Here is a 23,119-nt window from a genome sequence, read left to right as displayed (position 1 = left end):
TGTACACCTGTGTGCATACCTGTGTGGATCAGCATGCTTGCATTCCAAAGGTTTCTCCATGTAATGATCTGTTAGGGAGTGTGGGGAGCCACAGCCCTGTCCTTTATGGTATCAAGCAGGTATGGAGGAGATCAAAACTCCAGACATCCAGAGGCCCCCAGAACACAAGAGACCAAGGAAGACCCACAGAGGGGCAGCTGCGCCACTGTCCCAGTTAGAGCTAAGGAGAGTCCCAGATGAGGGCTCATTCAGCAGCCGCGGAGCAGAAGCCAGGGGGAGTTGCAGTGACGCGCCCGTGGGCTCCGCCGGCAGCCAGCTGTGCCTGAGTGACCGAGCCCCAGGCCGAGAGGCCGGGGGCACCCCACCTCCGAAATGGCCCGAGCGAGCCCCAATAAGCGGCCGCCAAGGAGTGAGCCGGTGTGTACCCGGACGCCCACCCCCAGATACAAAGAACCACCAACGCACCGACACCTGAGGGAGTCCGCCACCGGCAGGGGAAGTGGTGGTGGGTGGAGATAGGCCTCCAAACCTTGGAAGGCCCGAGATGTCCCCAGAGAGGTGGCGTCTGATACCCAACCTGACATATAGATACAAACATACAGGCACACACAAACACAAACATCCATTCCCACCCTCATGCTCTCATGTGCAATTCACACTCAACCGACGTGGAGACAAATATAAAGAGACGCTGTATACGCAATCACACTCCCCAAGCGTACTCTACATACCGGGTCTAGGTACCCCTGCCCCTGGAGGGGGGAACTGCACCCAGACCCAGGTGGTGTTACCCTTTTCCCTGCGGTGGGGAGAGGCAGACCGCCCCGACTCCGCAGCAGCAGGGAGGCCCCACACCCCAGACCGCAGCCGGACGGCCAACTCCTCCCAGCCCCCCCTGCTCCAGCAGGCCGCAGAGAACGGGGGTGAGAAACTGGAGAATGGGATGCAAGGTAAGCAAATCCCAACAAGTCTGTAACTGTGAAAACCTTCACACTTAGGAAAAAAGTTCTTATTCCCTCCGGTACTCCATGCACTCAGTGCGTTGTTTTTCTGCCTTGCTGGCTATCTGCTCTGCTGCAGTTCTTCTTCTTGCCGCATAACGCAGTGCAGGACAACTTTAGCGCCATCACTGCCCTCTTTTGGATATAATTGGTACTGCTACTACTACATTAAACATTAAAACACTGGTTTGAACTGCAGTGGATAACCTTGAGAGGGTTTCATATGTATATGTTTCTAGGGAATTTAACGTTTGTAGAAAATACTCCTTCAGCTGTGTTGTCTGCAAACTCTGCAGGATGCACATCTCTTCATAAACTGTCTGCATCACTTCCTTTTTCATCAATATATTTGTGTTTTAGTGGGTGTATGACGAGTGCTGGACAACTGGCTGATCTTCTCCTCCAGAATATTAGTCCTGTGAAATTCGATGGTGACACAGACAACATCATATGATGCAGAACCCGTTGCTTCATCGCTTATAGATGTACCTAGAGTACTGACTGCTGTGTTTGTTAGAGGAAATGTAATGGATGTGATGACCAGACCATTTTCTCCAAACTGGAGGCATGGTTCATGTATTACAGTGTCATCAAAATGACAACCCAGAGACGCTACAAGGTAGAGTCCAATCATTAACCTCAGATGAGTCCAATACATCTTCATCAGCATTCCTAAAATCTGATGATGGGATCATGAAGCTTTCTCATCTCCTTGATGTGAGTCAGTCAGTTGTGTAGCATCGTTCACATGTGTTTTCCCTCTATCATAAACTTCACCATCATCTTCATCAGTGGAAAATCGCATATGTTCTTTTTTTTTCTTAGAAGCAAATAACTCCTCATGATCTGGTTTCTTCTCATTTTCATTAATGTGCATCTTATCCATCAATTTTTTAGGCAAAGTTTTGTTTTGTTCTTAATTATTTCGTTACGGGCGTTTAAAAGTTAAAGGCACTTAATAAATAAACTTTGCTTACTTGTGCCATTGTTTTCCAAGCCGAACCATCTGGCAGCTCTCTGATCAACATATGTTGGGATGTAACCAGACAGGGTCTTCACTGTGGCATCAAGCTGTAATAACAGAGATATTTATTACTGTACAGAAAAACAAATTACTGCTTTCACGTCACATGTTATTACATATATTAATGGTACATCAGAATAAAAATGTATATGCTTTTCACATGTGTTTTGATAATTGTTTATGTCATTCTATGAAATCTGTTATTATTTTAGTGTCAGCCATCAGTCTTGAGAATTTATTCTTATCCTTGCTTTAAATTGAAGCCAAATATCAATATAAACACGGTTTAATTCATTTATTTTTAGATAAGCAAGGAAACATTGTGCTTTATTGGTAAAGTCATCAAATAATATAGTGACCTATTCAATAAACCTGGACCCTACATACAGCTAATAGATTAATTAGCAACATTTAATAACTCTTCTCATAACAACGGCCCAGTTTTCTATAGCTGGTTTCCTTGTTTTACATTATCCATCTTATACAGGCAGATGCAGCCTACCATTACGTCCTTAAGCAGTAAGAGACAGAAGTTGTAAAACTGCTATGATTGCTAACTTAGCAATATGTCACATTTTTAGATGCTGCAACTTCGCATAAAGTGAGTTTTACAAATTTACCCATAGAGAGAGTAGTTCTGTGTTCTTGTAGCATTTACAAGAGACAGTCTTCAGGTACATCGTGATTCCCGAAGAAATCTTGGAAGTGGGCTATTCTGGTTTGTGTCCAAGTTGAAAGCAGCATGTTGCAAGTTGCCACTGCCAGTTCTCAAGAGCGTGGGCTCTCCACACCTACCATGCATTTGGATTTCTGAACACAACACGTTTAATGTTCGTGCAATAAAAAAATAATAATCTAATCTTTTTTATGTTTGTACAGTATATTTCGTACATTCGTACAATATAATATTTATATTGTATTTATTGTATTTATTTATATTTATAGATATTATGTTGTTGAATGTGAAAAATATATTGTACAAAAATGAAAAGCATATTGTTAGAATGAAAAGGTCTTCTCATTATAATGCAATATAGCTCTTTTTTTCTTTGGCCTGGGTGGCAGCTCTCCGCTTCCATAAAGAATGGAAATGAGATCCCATAAATCGTCTCTATGTACACACAGGTGGCATGACACTGCCTAATTTGAATAAACAGCTGCTTTTAATTACAGGCCCTTTGAACACTATGAGATCTAATGAAGTGAATGAAAACATAGACATTAAAAATCTCTAACACTACTTTTTCCGCATTGTTGATAGTCCAAAGTACATGTTACTATATGTCACATTTAAAAACTGAATCTAAACCAGTTTCATCAATTAAACAAACTGCTTGTTAGTTTTGGTTTGGGTGAAAATAAGAATTCTATTTTCACTACATAAAGTCTCCACATGGTTAGAAAATGCAGATGTACCTACTACACTGCTCTGTGACCCAAATTGTGAAGTACAATTTGCTGCTGTAATTTACATTAAGTACCACCTAATGATTCATGCAAAAAGCTCACATGGTTCTACTGCTGTGTCAACTGTGAGCACCCTGAACACTAGCAGAAGCATCAGCACATGTTTAGGGTAAATAGCAGTCAGTCAGTTTGGAGACGTGAACTAGAGGAAACAATTCAACCAAAAGGTGCTCTTTAATATAATTTATTATAGTGACAACTTAATTTTTAAATGCCTTCTTTTTCATACATATTTAAACTTTTGTATCCTTTTAAACTAATGCAACTAGGGGATTTTAGATGATTCCTTCTGACAGCAGCACAGACAAAGGTTGCTCTGTGTTAACTATAAATTACTTACATTTTTTATAAATGTTGTCCACTGTACAGATGTTTTTGTGCTGCTTTATGTGTGATCAGATCAGACATCTTCTTAATACTTGCTTGTTAGTAGTAATACGATGGCACCTATCCAAGATGGCGGCCAACTGAACGATGGCACCTATCCAAGATGGCGGCCAACCAAACCGGTTTGAGAACCGGTTTGACCGGTTTCGTGCGTGTGCGCATGCGCGTTCAGTAATTCGATGGCACTAGTCCAAGATGGCGGCCAGCCAAACCGATTTGACCAGTTTCGTGTGTGTGTGTGCGCATGCGTGTTCAGGTGTTGAAATACCACAGGGTATCAGAGGGGTTATATGAGTTTATGTGTTTTTAACGGGGTTTTAATTTAATCAAACCATAGGGTTTTTAATTAAACTATTTTTTCACTTAGGTGTATCGCAACATTCAGTTATGCATGTGTTCTTAAAAGCAATTCTTTGTTTCTTGTTTCATTCTTGGCGGAGTGGAAGCTGTTTTGGTTCACAGTGCGCCTTAACAAAGAGGGTGTGCTCTAGTCAAAAGTGTTGGTAATAGTGTTTTAATCACACTAATTTTCTAAATCTGACAATGTCTCAGCTTGCAGTGAGGCATGCATTTTATTTTATAAATGGCACAAATGGGAATTTCTTCTGAATGGGTGATGTCAGCATGTTCACAAGCGTTTCATTTAATCAAACCCCTAGTTTTAATTTAACTAGTTTTTACACATCTACTGGGGTTTCTTTCCAGGGTTGATGCGATCATTTTATTTAAAAATCGGGATTTCGGAATGTTGAACTAAGAGTGAGACAAAGCCAGCCAGCTAGTTTTTAACACAGTAAATGTTACAAATAGCATTCAGTCCTTTAGAAAATAAATGCTATAAGCAGCCAGTATCGCTCTTTTCATCAGCCCTTTAGAAAATAAACGCTACAGTGATACTTCTAAAACCAGTCGCCCAGACCCGCTCCAACTTTTCAACAGCTGGCTAATTGTTTGAATTTGTTCAGGATTGTAAAAGCCCACCGCTGGGTATCACTTAGTTGTTGAGAGTACCATGCGAACAAGGGCCCAACCTATTGTTTAAAGTGGCCAGTATTGGCTCTTTTTGTAATTCCTCGACAAGGTAAATGGGGCAGTTGGTACCAGTCGGGTGGTGACCCAGCCTATTGTCTGAAGTATCGGCTCCTTTGTAATTCCTTGAGAAGACAAAAGCCCTGTAGGGTCTCATTTAAATTGATTGGAGACATCTTGTTTCATTCTTGGCGGAGTGGAAGCTGTTTTGGTTCACAGTGCGCCTTAACAAAGAGGGTGTGCTCTAGTCAAAAGTGTTGGTAATAGTGTTTTAATCACACTAATTTTCTAAATCTGACAATGTCTCAGCTTGCGGTGAGGCATGCATTTTATTTTATAAACGGCACAAATGGGAATTTCTTCTGAATGGGTGATGTCAGCATGTTCACAAGCGTTTCATTTAATCAAACCCCTAGTTTTAATTTAACTAGTTTTTACACATCTACTGGGGTTTCTTTCCAGGGTTGATGCGATTATTTTATTTAAAAACGGATCAAACGGGCCATTTCTTCTGTAAGGGGTTTCATGGTTTCAGAGTAGTTTTTAACACAACAGATAGTCGCAAATAACATTCAGCCCTTTAGAAAATAAACGCTACAGTGATACTTCTAAAACACGCTGCACACAATGTCACCTTTTCCCCCAAAGCAGCCAGTATCGCTCTTTTCAAACTAATCGTCTTTTAAATACACTCATTTTGTGATTCTGGTGTCACACCATGCACCGATGCAAGCATTTTATTTATTTAAAAACGGATCAAACGGGCCATTTCTTCTGTAAGTGGTTTCATGGTTTCAGAGTAGTTTTTAACACAACAGATAGTCGCAAATAACATTCAGCCCTTTAGAAAATAAACGCTACAGTGATACTTCTAAAACCAGTCGCCCAGACCCGCTCCAACTTTTCAACAGCTGGCTAATTGTTTGAATTTGTTCAGGATTGTAAAAGCCCACCGCTGGGTATCACTTAGTTGTTGAGAGTACCATGCGAACAAGGGTCCAGCCTATTGTTTAAAGTGGCCAGTATTGGCTCTTTTTGTAATTCCTCGACAAGGTAAATGGGGGCAGGTGATACCAGTCGGGTGGGGACCCCGCCTATTGTCTGAAGTATCGGCTCCTTTGTAATTCCTTGAGAAGACAAAAGCCCTGTAGGGCCTCATTTAAATTGATTGGAGACATACCTTTCTTTTTGGAAACACCCACCCTATATAAAAAACACGCTCAGAGCCCGATACCCTGAGCCATTTACGCCTCAAGATTCGCTGCAGAGCACACCATTTTCTTTGCGATCATCAACACTAACATCGTTCTTTATAACATGGACATCGTAAACGGTAAGTAAAACAAAACCTATTATTGGATTTTTAAAAAGTGTTATGTTAACATATTATAGGATATTCAAACTATCTTTTTTTCCTAAAACAAAAGCTTAATTTTTAGGAGTTCGGGAGAACGGCCCAGGACCCTTTTCTTTAGAAACGGGCGCTTTTACAGCTGGAACTAGTTCTCTAACAGGCACAAGGTGTGTACAGCATTACTGGATTTTTAAACGTATGTATGTTTTAAACTAGCGATTGTTTTAAATTATGTAATAACGTTTTTGTTTGTTCCAGGGTTAACAAACTGAGCAGGAAAACATTCAGACACCGCTACCACAGAGCCCTACCTTACATCAGGTGTGTATACAACGGGATGTATAGTTGTGTATTTTTTTTTAAAGGGGTTTAAACAATTACAAATGTTCTAAACTGACCGTTTTACACCTACAGAGCCACGCCAGAGAACCGGGTGTGTGGAGAAGCAGGACCATCCCGAATAACGCACACTACAAGGTAAGCATAGGCATATATAAATTAGATAAAAAGAGATAGAGAGGGAGACACGCTTATTCAGTTTGAAATGGGTACATGTATAATATGTTTTAACACATGTCTATCTATCTTCACAGACTGCAGAACAGCACCCCTCCTCATAATGATCAGGACACCATACGATTCCAGACGTTTTTGGAATGTTTAAGCAGTATCGACCTCCCAGAACAACAAAAACCTGGAGCTTTGTGCAACAGTGGAGAGTCAGAACCGATCTTCATCAGCGAACCTGCAACACCCCCGAGTGAGTGGCTACCACGCGATTTCTCTGATGTTTTTGAGTACAGCATGTCAGATTTTGATCTAGTTCATATACCCACCACCCCAGAATGTGTCAGAAATAGCGTTGATTCACACATAGATTTCGAAGAAGACGGCATAACAGACTCTCAAATATCAGCGGCGTATGATGCTTACATAAAGCTTCCAGACGCTCAGCCTGCTGAACAAAGTCATATAGCTTCAATAGCTTCAATAGCTGATAAATTATGTTTGATTGAAGCTAGACTCAATCAATACCACCAAGAAGCACAGGTACAAAGGCAACAGATTACCAAACTCATAAACAAAGTGTGTAGTACATTAGACAACATCTGCAGCAAAATTTCAAGTCCCTGACTTTTAAAATCCAGACCATGGACCCTCCAAATAAATTATTTAAACATAATAACGGAACCTCCACTCCTGTTAGATGTTTTGACTTAGAGACTTTTATGCAGTGGGCTGAAGAAACAGATAAAAAATTAGACGATATTATAGCTAGACTTAATAGGGTGCCTGCATCAGCCTCATCCGATACACATCCTTGTCAGACTGTTCCTACGTCTGCTATTGCTGATGGGGCTATTGTTGCTAATAATAGTGATAGTACAGCTGGTGTTGCTCGGGCCGTTGCTGTTACTGATGCTAACCATATAGCTTGTGCTGCTGGTGATTTTGCGTCTGATGCACAATCTAGCCGGGTCACCTCTGCTGCAGCTACTGCAGTTGTTATTGAGCCCGTTGTGCAGTCTGGGTCCGGCAGCCGCTCTCAGTCACACATTAGAGAGATACCTAATTTTAATGCTCGCGAATTGCGTGAACGCCTTGATTTTAGGGGTATAAGTCTCGATCATCCAGAACAAGTGCCGGCGCGAGTGCGCGAGTGCTTAGCCAATGTGATAGACAGAGCTGTGGCGGGATCCCAACAGGGCAGTGTTCTAAACGTGGTCCTGCGTGGCCCCTCGCTGGCTTCAGATGTTCAGGCTGTTTTAAACGCTGATGATCGGTATGATCCGGAGCTGTTTCTCGATCAAATTGCACAAGTTATGCAGAGTAATGATGAATCTATCGGTGATGATGAATTAGAGTTTATTGTCACGGTAGCTCAGAACAGTAGTGGCGGGTCTCGCTTAAGACTGGCGCACATACCTTATGATGAGATTCTCTCAAAGAAAGGCAGACATTTATACACACCAAACAACACAAACAACAATTTGTGCTTCTCCCTATGCATAGCACATTCATTAAACTCATCATCCTCTGAGCATGAAAAACTTGCTACAGCTAAACAGATGCATGCTGAAGTAGGTCTATGCGACACACAGCAAGTATCATTCTCTGATGTCGGTAAATTTGAGAAGCACTTCAACATTAAGATTGTAATCTATTACCACACAGAAGGGCGTAAACGCCTGGAATGTTTTTACACACATGAAGAGCCAAACCCTAACACGTTGATGATGTATCTCCATAATCAACATTACCACCTGATTTTAAACCCGACCGCTTTTTTGGGGGGATCCTATGTGTGTAATTTCTGTTACAGTATATATAATACACCATTACAGCACAGCTGTAAACATAGATGTAACACATGTTACACACTCTGTCAACATCACAGGGGACCCACAGTGAAATGCAGCGACTGTAACCGCATCTGCAAATCACAACACTGTTACCAACAACACAAATTACCTGAATTAAAACACAACATGATCCCCTGTGATAATATGAAACATTGCATGCACTGTGGCACCACATATAGAGAATCCAAGAAATTGCCACACAAATGTGCGCAGCCTAGATGCGAGCACTGCCGCGAACCTAAATTAGCAGGAGACTCCGACCATCAGTGTTTCATACAGCCTGTTGAAAAACAGAAGCCTAACGATAAATACATTTTATATGATTTTGAGACGCGGTACCACAACGGTAAACACGAGGCTAACTTTGTGTGTGCGTCTGATCTGAAGGGCAATAAGTTCACATTTAATACATTAAAGTGTGTGGAGGCGTTTGTGCAGCATTACAGACGCCCAAGGTTTCGTGGGTACACTTTCATAGCACATAATGCATCTGGCTTTGATAACTACATACTCCTCGAGTACTTTGTCAGACAGAGCATAACACCTAGTGTCATAATGAGCGGCAGCCGTGTGATTTTAATGCATGACAGGGACTATGACCAGCGGTGGATTGATTCGTTCAGCTTTTTGCCCATGGGCCTTGCCAAAATACCCTCTGCTTTAGGTTTTCAAGACCTGCAGAAGGGCCATTTCCCACACAGGTTTAATACGAGGGATAATGAGCGTTATGTGGGCCCGTACCCAGACCCCTCCTTCTACGGCTATGAGCACATGTCTGAAAGCGATAAGGTGCGATTCATGGAATGGTACCAGGTTGCCTCACAGAATCCCTTTGATTTTCAGGCTGAACTCAGGCGTTACTGTGTTAACGATGTTGATGTCCTGCGTAAAGCATGCATCATTTATCGTGACACGCTACTGGGTTGTACTCAAGTTGATCCATTCATGTATACCACCCTGGCTGCATTTAGTATGGGTGTGTATAAAACGCTGTTTCTGCCTAGAGACGCGCTCGCTCTCACGTATGAAGGGGCATACGTTGAGCAGAACAAGACGTTTTCTAACGTCTCTATTGAATGGCTTCAATATGTGTCCCACACCACCAACAAAGTGGTAAAACATGCTCTCAGAGGAGGCGAACAGAGGGTTGGACCGTATTTTGTGGACGGTTTTGACCCCACAAGTAATACAGCTTATGAATTTGCAGGATGTTTTCACCACGGTTGTGTTAAATGCTACCCCGAGAGTGAAGTTAATCCTGTCAGCAAAGCATCCTATGGACTGCTGCATCGCATGTTTTGTGACAAAGTTGATGCACTGAGATCACAACACAGTGTGAGCGTAATAGTGATGTGGGAGTGTGAATGGGCTGCCTTGAAGCAGACAGACCCTGCAGTTGTGGCTTTCATGCATAGGTACAGAAAGCCAGAACGCCTGAATCCCCGAGACGCCCTTTTTGGCGGTCGCACAAATGCTCTAAAGCTGTACCACAAGACTGCTTGTGATGAAAAAATATTTTACTACGACTTCACCAGTCTCTATCCCACAGTGCAGTCTAAAAAAGACTATCCTGTAGGACACCCTCAAGTCATTTACACCAACTTTGACAAGCTAGAAAATTATTTCGGCTTTGTTAAATGCACAGTGCTCCCACCTAAGGGTCTTTTTCACCCCGTCCTACCCTACAGATGCCATGGAAAACTGATGTTTCCACTCTGCAGCATGTGTGCTGAAGACCAGAACCAGCATACTGCATGCGGGCACAGTGACAGTGAGCGGGTGTTGAAAGGCACATGGGTCTCATTTGAGCTTGAAAAAGCTGTTGAGAAGGGATACAGGGTTCTTGCTGTTGATGAGGTGTGGCATTTCCCCAATAAGACCGACACATTGTTTAAAGACTATGTGAAAGCCTTCCTAAAACTCAAACAGGAGGCCTCGGGGTATCCTGAACATGTGAACACACCTGACGAACAGCAGAAGTACATAGACGAGTATTATGAGAAGGAGGGAATAATGCTAGACCCATCCAAGATTTGTGTAAATAAAGCTGTTCGTAACTGTAACAAGCTGTTGTTAAACTCGTTATGGGGTCGTTTCAGCATGAGGTCAAACATGGCATCATCTGAGCTCATTACAGACCCTTCCAGATTTAGCCAGCTAATGTTTAGCGACCAGTACGACGTGCGTCAGTTTTGTTTCATCTCTGACGACGTCGCAATGGTGCAGTGGCGCCACGCTGATGGTAGAGCTTCCCGTGTGAAGGACGTTAATGTCTTTGTCGGGGCCATGACCACTGCACACGCCAGACTCATGCTGTATGATTTGCTAGACAACTTGCAGCAGCGCGTGCTGTATTGTGACACGGACAGTGTCATTTTCACGGCACGCCCTGGCGAGTGGATGCCTCCTCTAGGTCCGTTTCTGGGGGATCTCACAAGTGAATTAGATTGTGGAGAGGATGGTGTGGAGGATTACATAGCGGAATTTGTTTCCGGTGGGCCAAAATGTTATGCGTATCACACATCGCTGGGCAAGACCCAGGTCAAATGTAAAGGCGTCACACTGAATGCATTAAACTCGAAAGTTGTCACCCACGACTCCTTGAAAGGTTTAGTCCGCAAGTTTGTAGCCAATCAGACATCAGACGCACACCTAGTTGCCGCGTCTGATGCTATCAGACACGGCAACTAGGTGTGCGTCTGATGTCTGATTGGCTACAAACTTGCGGACTAAACCTTTCAAGGAGTCGTGGGTGACAACTTTCGAGTTTAATGCATTCAGTGTGACGCCTTTACATTTGACCTGGGTCTTGCCCAGCGATGTGTGATACGCATAACATTTTGGCCCACCGGAAACAAATTCCGCTATGTAATCCTCCACACCATCCTCTCCACAATCTAATTCACTTGTGAGATCCCCCAGAAACGGACCTAGAGGAGGCATCCACTCGCCAGGGCGTGCCGTGAAAATGACACTGTCCGTGTCACAATACAGCACGCGCTGCTGCAAGTTGTCTAGCAAATCATACAGCATGAGTCTGGCGTGTGCAGTGGTCATGGCCCCGACAAAGACATTAACGTCCTTCACACGGGAAGCTCTACCATCAGCGTGGCGCCACTGCACCATTGCGACGTCGTCAGAGATGAAACAAAACTGACGCACGTCGTACTGGTCGCTAAACATTAGCTGGCTAAATCTGGAAGGGTCTGTAATGAGCTCAGATGATGCCATGTTTGACCTCATGCTGAAACGACCCCATAACGAGTTTAACAACAGCTTGTTACAGTTACGAACAGCTTTATTTACACAAATCTTGGATGGGTCTAGCATTATTCCCTCCTTCTCATAATACTCGTCTATGTACTTCTGCTGTTCGTCAGGTGTGTTCACATGTTCAGGATACCCCGAGGCCTCCTGTTTGAGTTTTAGGAAGGCTTTCACATAGTCTTTAAACAATGTGTCGGTCTTATTGGGGAAATGCCACACCTCATCAACAGCAAGAACCCTGTATCCCTTCTCAACAGCTTTTTCAAGCTCAAATGAGACCCATGTGCCTTTCAACACCCGCTCACTGTCACTGTGCCCGCATGCAGTATGCTGGTTCTGGTCTTCAGCACACATGCTGCAGAGTGGAAACATCAGTTTTCCATGGCATCTGTAGGGTAGGACGGGGTGAAAAAGACCCTTAGGTGGGAGCACTGTGCATTTAACAAAGCCGAAATAATTTTCTAGCTTGTCAAAGTTGGTGTAAATGACTTGAGGGTGTCCTACAGGATAGTCTTTTTTAGACTGCACTGTGGGATAGAGACTGGTGAAGTCGTAGTAAAATATTTTTTCATCACAAGCAGTCTTGTGGTACAGCTTTAGAGCATTTGTGCGACCGCCAAAAAGGGCGTCTCGGGGATTCAGGCGTTCTGGCTTTCTGTACCTATGCATGAAAGCCACAACTGCAGGGTCTGTCTGCTTCAAGGCAGCCCATTCACACTCCCACATCACTATTACGCTCACACTGTGTTGTGATCTCAGTGCATCAACTTTGTCACAAAACATGCGATGCAGCAGTCCATAGGATGCTTTGCTGACAGGATTAACTTCACTCTCGGGGTAGCATTTAACACAACCGTGGTGAAAACATCCTGCAAATTCATAAGCTGTATTACTTGTGGGGTCAAAACCGTCCACAAAATACGGTCCAACCCTCTGTTCGCCTCCTCTGAGAGCATGTTTTACCACTTTGTTGGTGGTGTGGGACACATATTGAAGCCATTCAATAGAGACGTTAGAAAACGTCTTGTTCTGCTCAACGTATGCCCCTTCATACGTGAGAGCGAGCGCGTCTCTAGGCAGAAACAGCGTTTTATACACACCCATACTAAATGCAGCCAGGGTGGTATACATGAATGGATCAACTTGAGTACAACCCAGTAGCGTGTCACGATAAATGATGCATGCTTTACGCAGGACATCAACATCGTTAACACAGTAACGCCTGAGTTCAGCCTGAAAATCAAAGGGATTCTGTGAGGCAACCTGGTACCATTCCATGAATCGCACCTTATCGCTTTCAGACATGTGCTCATAGCCGTAGAAGGAGGGGTCTGGGTACGGGCCCACATAACGCTCATTATCCCTCGTATTAAACCTGTGTGGGAAATGGCCCTTCTGCAGGTCTTGAAAACCTAAAGCAGAGGGTATTTTGGCAAGGCCCATGGGCAAAAAGCTGAACGAATCAATCCACCGCTGGTCATAGTCCCTGTCATGCATTAAAATCACACGGCTGCCGCTCATTATGACACTAGGTGTTATGCTCTGTCTGACAAAGTACTCGAGGAGTATGTAGTTATCAAAGCCAGATGCATTATGTGCTATGAAAGTGTACCCACGAAACCTTGGGCGTCTGTAATGCTGCACAAACGCCTCCACACACTTTAATGTATTAAATGTGAACTTATTGCCCTTCAGATCAGACGCACACACAAAGTTAGCCTCGTGTTTACCGTTGTGGTACCGCGTCTCAAAATCATATAAAATGTATTTATCGTTAGGCTTCTGTTTTTCAACAGGCTGTATGAAACACTGATGGTCGGAGTCTCCTGCTAATTTAGGTTCGCGGCAGTGCTCGCATCTAGGCTGCGCACATTTGTGTGGCAATTTCTTGGATTCTCTATATGTGGTGCCACAGTGCATGCAATGTTTCATATTATCACAGGGGATCATGTTGTGTTTTAATTCAGGTAATTTGTGTTGTTGGTAACAGTGTTGTGATTTGCAGATGCGGTTACAGTCGCTGCATTTCACTGTGGGTCCCCTGTGATGTTGACAGAGTGTGTAACATGTGTTACATCTATGTTTACAGCTGTGCTGTAATGGTGTATTATATATACTGTAACAGAAATTACACACATAGGATCCCCCCAAAAAAGCGGTCGGGTTTAAAATCAGGTGGTAATGTTGATTATGGAGATACATCATCAACGTGTTAGGGTTTGGCTCTTCATGTGTGTAAAAACATTCCAGGCGTTTACGCCCTTCTGTGTGGTAATAGATTACAATCTTAATGTTGAAGTGCTTCTCAAATTTACCGACATCAGAGAATGATACTTGCTGTGTGTCGCATAGACCTACTTCAGCATGCATCTGTTTAGCTGTAGCAAGTTTTTCATGCTCAGAGGATGATGAGTTTAATGAATGTGCTATGCATAGGGAGAAGCACAAATTGTTGTTTGTGTTGTTTGGTGTGTATAAATGTCTGCCTTTCTTTGAGAGAATCTCATCATAAGGTATGTGCGCCAGTCTTAAGCGAGACCCGCCACTACTGTTCTGAGCTACCGTGACAATAAACTCTAATTCATCATCACCGATAGATTCATCATTACTCTGCATAACTTGTGCAATTTGATCGAGAAACAGCTCCGGATCATACCGATCATCAGCGTTTAAAACAGCCTGAACATCTGAAGCCAGCGAGGGGCCACGCAGGACCACGTTTAGAACACTGCCCTGTTGGGATCCCGCCACAGCTCTGTCTATCACATTGGCTAAGCACTCGCGCACTCGCGCCGGCACTTGTTCTGGATGATCGAGACTTATACCCCTAAAATCAAGGCGTTCACGCAATTCGCGAGCATTAAAATTAGGTATCTCTCTAATGTGTGACTGAGAGCGGCTGCCGGACCCAGACTGCACAACGGGCTCAATAACAACTGCAGTAGCTGCAGCAGAGGTGACCCGGCTAGATTGTGCATCAGACGCAAAATCACCAGCAGCACAAGCTATATGGTTAGCATCAGTAACAGCAACGGCCCGAGCAACACCAGCTGTACTATCACTATTATTAGCAACAATAGCCCCATCAGCAATAGCAGACGTAGGAACAGTCTGACAAGGATGTGTATCGGATGAGGCTGATGCAGGCACCCTATTAAGTCTAGCTATAATATCGTCTAATTTTTTATCTGTTTCTTCAGCCCACTGCATAAAAGTCTCTAAGTCAAAACATCTAACAGGAGTGGAGGTTCCGTTATTATGTTTAAATAATTTATTTGGAGGGTCCATGGTCTGGATTTTAAAAGTCAGGGACTTGAAATTTTGCTGCAGATGTTGTCTAATGTACTACACACTTTGTTTATGAGTTTGGTAATCTGTTGCCTTTGTACCTGTGCTTCTTGGTGGTATTGATTGAGTCTAGCTTCAATCAAACATAATTTATCAGCTATTGAAGCTATTGAAGCTATATGACTTTGTTCAGCAGGCTGAGCGTCTGGAAGCTTTATGTAAGCATCATACGCCGCTGATATTTGAGAGTCTGTTATGCCGTCTTCTTCGAAATCTATGTGTGAATCAACGCTATTTCTGACACATTCTGGGGTGGTGGGTATATGAACTAGATCAAAATCTGACATGCTGTACTCAAAAACATCAGAGAAATCGCGTGGTAGCCACTCACTCGGGGGTGTTGCAGGTTCGCTGATGAAGATCGGTTCTGACTCTCCACTGTTGCACAAAGCTCCAGGTTTTTGTTGTTCTGGGAGGTCGATACTGCTTAAACATTCCAAAAACGTCTGGAATCGTATGGTGTCCTGATCATTATGAGGAGGGGTGCTGTTCTGCAGTCTGTGAAGATAGATAGACATGTGTTAAAACATATTATACATGTACCCATTTCAAACTGAATAAGCGTGTCTCCCTCTCTATCTCTTTTTATCTAATTTATATATGCCTATGCTTACCTTGTAGTGTGCGTTATTCGGGATGGTCCTGCTTCTCCACACACCCGGTTCTCTGGCGTGGCTCTGTAGGTGTAAAACGGTCAGTTTAGAACATTTGTAATTGTTTAAACCCCTTTAAAAAAAAATACACAACTATACATCCCGTTGTATACACACCTGATGTAAGGTAGGGCTCTGTGGTAGCGGTGTCTGAATGTTTTCCTGCTCAGTTTGTTAACCCTGGAACAAACAAAAACGTTATTACATAATTTAAAACAATCGCTAGTTTAAAACATACATACGTTTAAAAATCCAGTAATGCTGTACACACCTTGTGCCTGTTAGAGAACTAGTTCCAGCTGTAAAAGCGCCCGTTTCTAAAGAAAAGGGTCCTGGGCCGTTCTCCCGAACTCCTAAAAATTAAGCTTTTGTTTTAGGAAAAAAAGATAGTTTGAATATCCTATAATATGTTAACATAACACTTTTTAAAAATCCAATAATAGGTTTTGTTTTACTTACCGTTTACGATGTCCATGTTATAAAGAACGATGTTAGTGTTGATGATCGCAAAGAAAATGGTGTGCTCTGCAGCGAATCTTGAGGCGTAAATGGCTCAGGGTATCGGGCTCTGAGCGTGTTTTTTATATAGGGTGGGTGTTTCCAAAAAGAAAGGTATGTCTCCAATCAATTTAAATGAGGCCCTACAGGGCTTTTGTCTTCTCAAGGAATTACAAAGGAGCCGATACTTCAGACAATAGGCGGGGTCCCCACCCGACTGGTATCACCTGCCCCCATTTACCTTGTCGAGGAATTACAAAAAGAGCCAATACTGGCCACTTTAAACAATAGGCTGGACCCTTGTTCGCATGGTACTCTCAACAACTAAGTGATACCCAGCGGTGGGCTTTTACAATCCTGAACAAATTCAAACAATTAGCCAGCTGTTGAAAAGTTGGAGCGGGTCTGGGCGACTGGTTTTAGAAGTATCACTGTAGCGTTTATTTTCTAAAGGGCTGAATGTTATTTGCGACTATCTGTTGTGTTAAAAACTACTCTGAAACCATGAAACCACTTACAGAAGAAATGGCCCGTTTGATCCGTTTTTAAATAAATAAAATGCTTGCATCGGTGCATGGTGTGACACCAGAATCACAAAATGAGTGTATTTAAAAGACGATTAGTTTGAAAAGAGCGATACTGGCTGCTTTGGGGGAAAAGGTGACATTGTGTGCAGCGTGTTTTAGAAGTATCACTGTAGCGTTTATTTTCTAAAGGGCTGAATGTTATTTGCGACTATCTGTTGTGTTAAAAACTACTCTGAAACCATGAAACCCCTTACAGAAGAAATGGCCCGTTTGATCCGTTTTTAAATAAAATAATCGCATCAACCCTGGAAAGAAACCCCAGTAGATGTGTAAAAACTAGTTAAATTAAAACTAGGGGTTTGATTAAATGAAACGCTTGTGAACATGCTGACATCACCCATTCAGAAGAAATTCCCATTTGTGCCGTTTATAAAATAAAATGCATGCCTCACCGCAAGCTGAGACATTGTCAGATTTAGAAAATTAGTGTGATTAAAACACTATTACCAACACTTTTGACTAGAGCACACCCTCTTTGTTAAGGCGCACTGTGAACCAAAACAGCTTCCACTCCGCCAAGAATGAAACAAGATGTCTCCAATCAATTTAAATGAGACCCTACAGGGCTTTTGTCTTCTCAAGGAATTACAAAGGAGCCGATACTTCAGACAATAGGCTGGGTCACCACCCGACTGGTACCAACTGCCCCATTTACCTTGTCGAGGAATTACAAAAAGAGCCAATACTGGCCACTTTAAACAATAGGTTGGGCCCTTGTTCGCATGGTACTCTCAACAACTAAGTGATACCCAGCGGTGGGCTTTTACAATCCTGAACAAATTCAAACAATTAGCCAGCTGTTGAAAAGTTGGAGCGGGTCTGGGCGACTGGTTTTAGAAGTATCACTGTAGCGTTTATTTTCTAAAGGGCTGATGAAAAGAGCGATACTGGCTGCTTATAGCATTTATTTTCTAAAGGACTGAATGCTATTTGTAACATTTACTGTGTTAAAAACTAGCTGGCTGGCTTTGTCTCACTCTTAGTTCAACATTCCGAAATCCCGATTTTTAAATAAAATGATCGCATCAACCCTGGAAAGAAACCCCAGTAGATGTGTAAAAACTAGTTAAATTAAAACTAGGGGTTTGATTAAATGAAACGCTTGTGAACATGCTGACATCACCCATTCAGAAGAAATTCCCATTTGTGCCATTTATAAAATAAAATGCATGCCTCACTGCAAGCTGAGACATTGTCAGATTTAGAAAATTAGTGTGATTAAAACACTATTACCAACACTTTTGACTAGAGCACACCCTCTTTGTTAAGGCGCACTGTGAACCAAAACAGCTTCCACTCCGCCAAGAATGAAACAAGAAACAAAGAATTGCTTTTAAGAACACATGCATAACTGAATGTTGCGATACACCTAAGTGAAAAAATAGTTTAATTAAAAACCCTATGGTTTGATTAAATTAAAACCCCGTTAAAAACACATAAACTCATATAACCCCTCTGATACCCTGTGGTATTTCAACACCTGAACACGCATGCGCACACACACACACGAAACTGGTCAAATCGGTTTGGCTGGCCGCCATCTTGGACTAGTGCCATCGAATTACTGAACGCGCATGCGCACACGCACGAAACCGGTCAAACCGGTTCTCAAACCGGTTTGGTTGGCCGCCATCTTGGATAGGTGCCATCGTTCAGTTGGCCGCCATCTTGGATAGGTGCCATCGTATTACTACTCTTGTTGATTAGGTAGATGTAAGAACTTTGACTGGGATTATATAATTATATTATATCATGGATGAGGGACACAATGTGTTTTGTATTTTTGTATTTTGGAACATACACTGCCAGTCAAGTTTGGAGACACCTTCTCATTTTGTTAACTCAAAATACGTTTTATATTTTGTATTCTTAAAAATGACCACCCTTTTCTTTGCTTACTGCTTTGCACACTCTTGGGATTCTCTCAATGAGCTTCATGAGGTAGGCACCTTATTTTCCAACAGCCTTGAAGGAGTTCCCAGAGATGCTGAGCACTTGTTGGGCTTTTTGCCTTCACTCTGCAGTTCACCTCACCCTAAATCATCTCAATTAGGTTTAGGTCACAGGGCTCGCAAAATTTTAAAATCCCTGGTAGCCCTTCGGGCAGGCACTCTTTAGTTTTTGGTAGCCCGAAATAAATTTGAGTAGCCCGAATAAAAAAAGATTATTTTTATTGTATAATATTGTAAAGGAAACAAAACATCAATCAAAAAATTGTTAAAACACAAATTACAACAACTGTGTAAACATTACAATCAACTCAAATATCTGTTCTAATTAAACAGAATTTTCTGTGAACTTGTTAGAACTGTGTAGAACATGAATTAGTCTGTGTCAGATCCTGAATCTGAAATTTCCACTGAAGTCTCGGATGAGAAAATGCCACTCGACGTTGAGGGCATAGCATCTCCTTCATCAGCTTTCTCTTCCTGTGCATTGCCCTCCATTTCACTGCTCTTTGTTCTTGTTGGGGTTTTATGATCCAGGTGTCTTGAACCTTTTCCAGAAAACATCCAGAAACGAATCGACTTGTCAGGGCAAAAAGATTCAACTGTTTCCCCATTAATGGAGAGTTGCATGCAGTCATTCAGTGTTTCAGGGTGTAGAGAGGTACGATGTGTTGTCTTCACTCGGTTCATGCAAGAAAATTCTCTCTCACAGATGGCTGTCGATGGACTAAGTGTCAGCATTAATTTCACCAGCAACAAGATATGAGAGAGATGTTCTGGATTCTCTGAGAGGAGATCTCTGTACAAGTAATCTACTTTGCGACCCCGGCGTTCTGCAAGCCACACTTTTAGATCCATCCATTCTTGTGGAATTTTCTCTTTCTCTTCTGCATCTAGCAAACAGGCAAAATGTGTGACAAGATAATCCACCTCTTCATCCCCATAATTTGCTAGTTCTTCTCTGGGGTAGGGAAGAGTGGAAGGGTCAAAAACCTTGAAACAAGAGAGAGGCTTTTCATGGAGATTTTTAAATCTGTTGTCCATGTACTTGACTGTGTTATCAATAATCTTCTGGATCTCTGCACCAAAGGTGTCTTTGTCTGTTCCCTCACCTCTTCTAGCAGGTCGCTGACTTTTTGTTAGCTGAGCAAATGCTACCATCCTGGTTCGCTGTGAACTTTGTGTCCAAGGTTTTCTGATATTCTCCTGGTTTTGTTTTTAGGCTGAGTAAGCGTGATGTTGTGCTCTCAACTAACTGATTTGTTCGTGTGATGTTTAGGTTATCATGCTGAAAATCAGTAGAGCACTTGGATAAGATGGTACTGTAGTCCAACATGAAATGCAGGAAGCGAACAAATTTCTCAGTCTTCATCTCCTGCACCACCCCCTTAGCCTTGGCTGCATCCTCGGCTTTGACATCACTTCCTTCTGCCATGTTCTCCATATGAACAACAGTGGGAGTGTAATTTTTTTCCACAGCCTTTAGACATCTCAGCCGGCTTGGAAGCCACCGTGTGCTCTTCAGCCTACTGAAATGTGCCAGCCTCTCATTTAGCAGTTCACTTATTTCTGTCAGCTCTCTTCGCTTCTTTGGGGAATAGTAGTACATCTTAAAGATGGTTTTCAGTGTATCTTCAAATTTCACCAGGTACTCACAGCCTTTCACGCTATCCAGCACGGCTAGCTCTAGTTTGTGTGCCACACAGTGGATTGTTATGATGTGGGGTATCCTCTGTTTCAGTCTCCCAGCTACTCCTGTTTTCTGACCCATCATCACTGCAGCACCATCAAAATTTGCACACACTACTTTCTTTTTCCATGTGTCCTCTCTGATACCCATGGTGTTCACTGCTTCATCAATAGCCTCTAAAATACCTGCAGCATTTGCACTCTTGACTGGCTGACATTTGATCATGTATGTGGCTATGTCACCATTATCCCTCACATACCTGACGTGAACCAACTCCTGTTCTATTATACCAGTGTCTGTACTGCCATCTGCAAGAATGGATAAGAACCTCCATCCATCCATTCGCTTCCGCTTATCCTTTTCAGGGTCGCGGGGGGTGCTGGAGCCAATCCCAGCTGTCATAGGGCGAGAGGTGGGGTACACCCTGGACAGGTCGCCAGTCTGTCGTAGGGCTAACACACAAGGACAGACAACCATTCACACTCACATTCACACCTAGTGGCAATTTGGATTATCCAATTAACCTATCCCCACAAACTACATGTCTTTGGACGGTGGGAGGAAGCCGGAGTACCCGGAGGGAACCCACGCAGACACGGGGAGAACATGCAAACTCCACACAGAAAGACCCTGGCCTGATGGTGGAATTGAACTCAGGACTGTCTTGCTGTGAGGCAACAGTGCTAACCACCGTGCTGCCAGATAAGAACCTGCTTTCTTGAATTTCCTTTTCAATCTGGTCTCTTGAAGTTTGTGCTATTGCTCCAATAAACTCTCTGCAAGCATGGTCATTGTGGTAAGTGGAACCAAGATCTAGGCCATTTGCTTTCTGAAGTTTGCAAAGACTGCTAAATTTTGCCAGTGGTAGTTCACTCTTTGCAACATAGTACGCAGTTCTAAACAGCTTTTTCAGGACTTCTTGTTGTGCTTGGTTTATTTTTAGTATGGTTTTTGCAATTGGTGTTTGTTCTGGGACAGATGCTGCAGACTGAGCACCAATGCATTTCTTGTGATGCAGAGATTTCTCATGAGTTCTGATGGGGTCTTTCCTAAAATTACTGGTCCCAGTAACAAAGGTGCGTGTCGACTCAGCAATAGAGGGAAACTCACGACACACCCGGCAGAACATCATGTTATTTACCTTGTCATATTCCAGCCACAGAAATTCTTTTGTCCATGAATCCAAAAAACTGCGCTTTCTTTTGCCTCGTAATCTGATTTATCATAACTTTTCCGCTTTGTGGTAGGCCTTTCTTTGCCTGTCCCTTCTTCATCCTGACCTGTCTTTTTTGGCTCAGCAGAACTAAAATACCTGCGTAAATCCATCTGTCTTTACACATGCCAGAGATTTTTTTTTTAAATTCTCTGCGCAGTCAACCTCTAGCACGTTTAAGCTTGCTGCGGGAGATTTCACGTGCCACGTTTGAAGAGTAAGCTAGTGAGTGATGTTGTGTCCTGTCTGACTATACCATATTGCACCACTAGAGGGTGGTGTCATGAAATAAGAGGAAAGTGCAGTTGGGAAATTGTAGAGTTAGAATATAGTTAAGACGGCTATCTGATAACTCGATATGTCTCCCTGTTACCTCTACGATGTAAAGTTATGTGCTGCATTCATTAAAGAGCACTGTTCTTTGATGAGGACTCAGCTAATTACTCAGCTACATTTGCGAAAGAAAGCAAAGGCATTGTCATATATTTTTACTTCCTATGATAGCCCGACGGGCAGGGCTGAGATAGATTTTGGTAGCCCAACTGGAAATATCACTAGCCCCGGGACGTCGGGCTAGCAATTTTGCGAGCCCTGAGTCAGGTGACTGTGGAGGCCAGGCCATCTGGTGCAGCACTCCATCACTATACTTATACTTATTGGACAAGTAGCCCTTACACACCTCCTCCATGCTTTATGGTGGGAACCACGCATGTGGAAACTCTGTTCACCTTTTCTGTATCACACAAAAGCACAACGGGTGGAACCACAGATCTCAAATTTGGACTCATCAGACCAAAGCACAGATTTTCACTGGTCTAATGTCCGTTCCTTGTGTTTCTTGGCCCAAAGAAATCTCTTCTGCTTTTCCTAAGTAGTGATTTCTTAGCAGGTAGTTGACCATACCCATATGGAAAATATATATATAAATCTTATAAAGTTTTTATCCGTCTTGTGTGAAACTTGTATGAAAAGCTTACAAGAGTGAAAACAGATATAAGATCCCTTGAAAAATTATATAAATAAAACTTGTATGTTTTGGATACTTACTAAAAATATATGAAAGTAATGAGAAAGTGGCCACTTTCATGAGTAAATCATATAAGCCTTATATGATTCACTATATGAAGTAGGCCACATCTTATGCAAACCATTACAGGTGACTACATAATGAAGCTCATTGAGAGAAGGCCAAGGGTTTGCAGTGGTGTCAACGAAGCAAAGTGTGGCTACTTTGAGGAATCTAAAATATAAAACATTTGGTGATATGTCTCTATTTTTCTTTGCTACAT

At 42.7% G+C, this 23,119-nt stretch overlaps 2 long non-coding RNA genes across 2 annotated transcripts; one reads left to right on the top strand and one right to left on the bottom strand.

Moving 5' to 3' along the window:
- Positions 1-6,270: 6,270 nt before the first annotated feature.
- Positions 6,271-7,160, top strand: LOC146579062 (uncharacterized). The gene is made up of 4 exons (XR_014891660.1): positions 6,271-6,429; positions 6,521-6,583; positions 6,677-6,739; positions 6,856-7,160. It is a non-coding gene; the product is annotated as an uncharacterized LOC146579062 (long non-coding RNA).
- An 8,273-nt stretch (positions 7,161-15,433) lies between these two features.
- On the bottom strand, positions 15,434-16,323 carry LOC146579061 (uncharacterized). The gene is made up of 4 exons (XR_014891659.1): positions 16,165-16,323; positions 16,011-16,073; positions 15,855-15,917; positions 15,434-15,738 (listed from the first exon to the last, which is right to left on the bottom strand). It is a non-coding gene; the product is annotated as an uncharacterized LOC146579061 (long non-coding RNA).
- Between the last annotated feature and the right edge of the window lie 6,796 nt (positions 16,324-23,119).

Source organism: Mchenga conophoros, linkage group LG3 (genome assembly GCF_057382185.1).
Source record: "Mchenga conophoros isolate Kocher_MC1m ecotype Shallow Benthic linkage group LG3, M_conophoros_male_GT1.1, whole genome shotgun sequence".
Lineage (NCBI taxonomy): Eukaryota > Metazoa > Chordata > Actinopteri > Cichliformes > Cichlidae > Mchenga > Mchenga conophoros.
The sequence above is the reverse complement of the archived record's forward strand: the minus strand, read 5'-3'. Positions and strand labels throughout refer to the sequence as shown.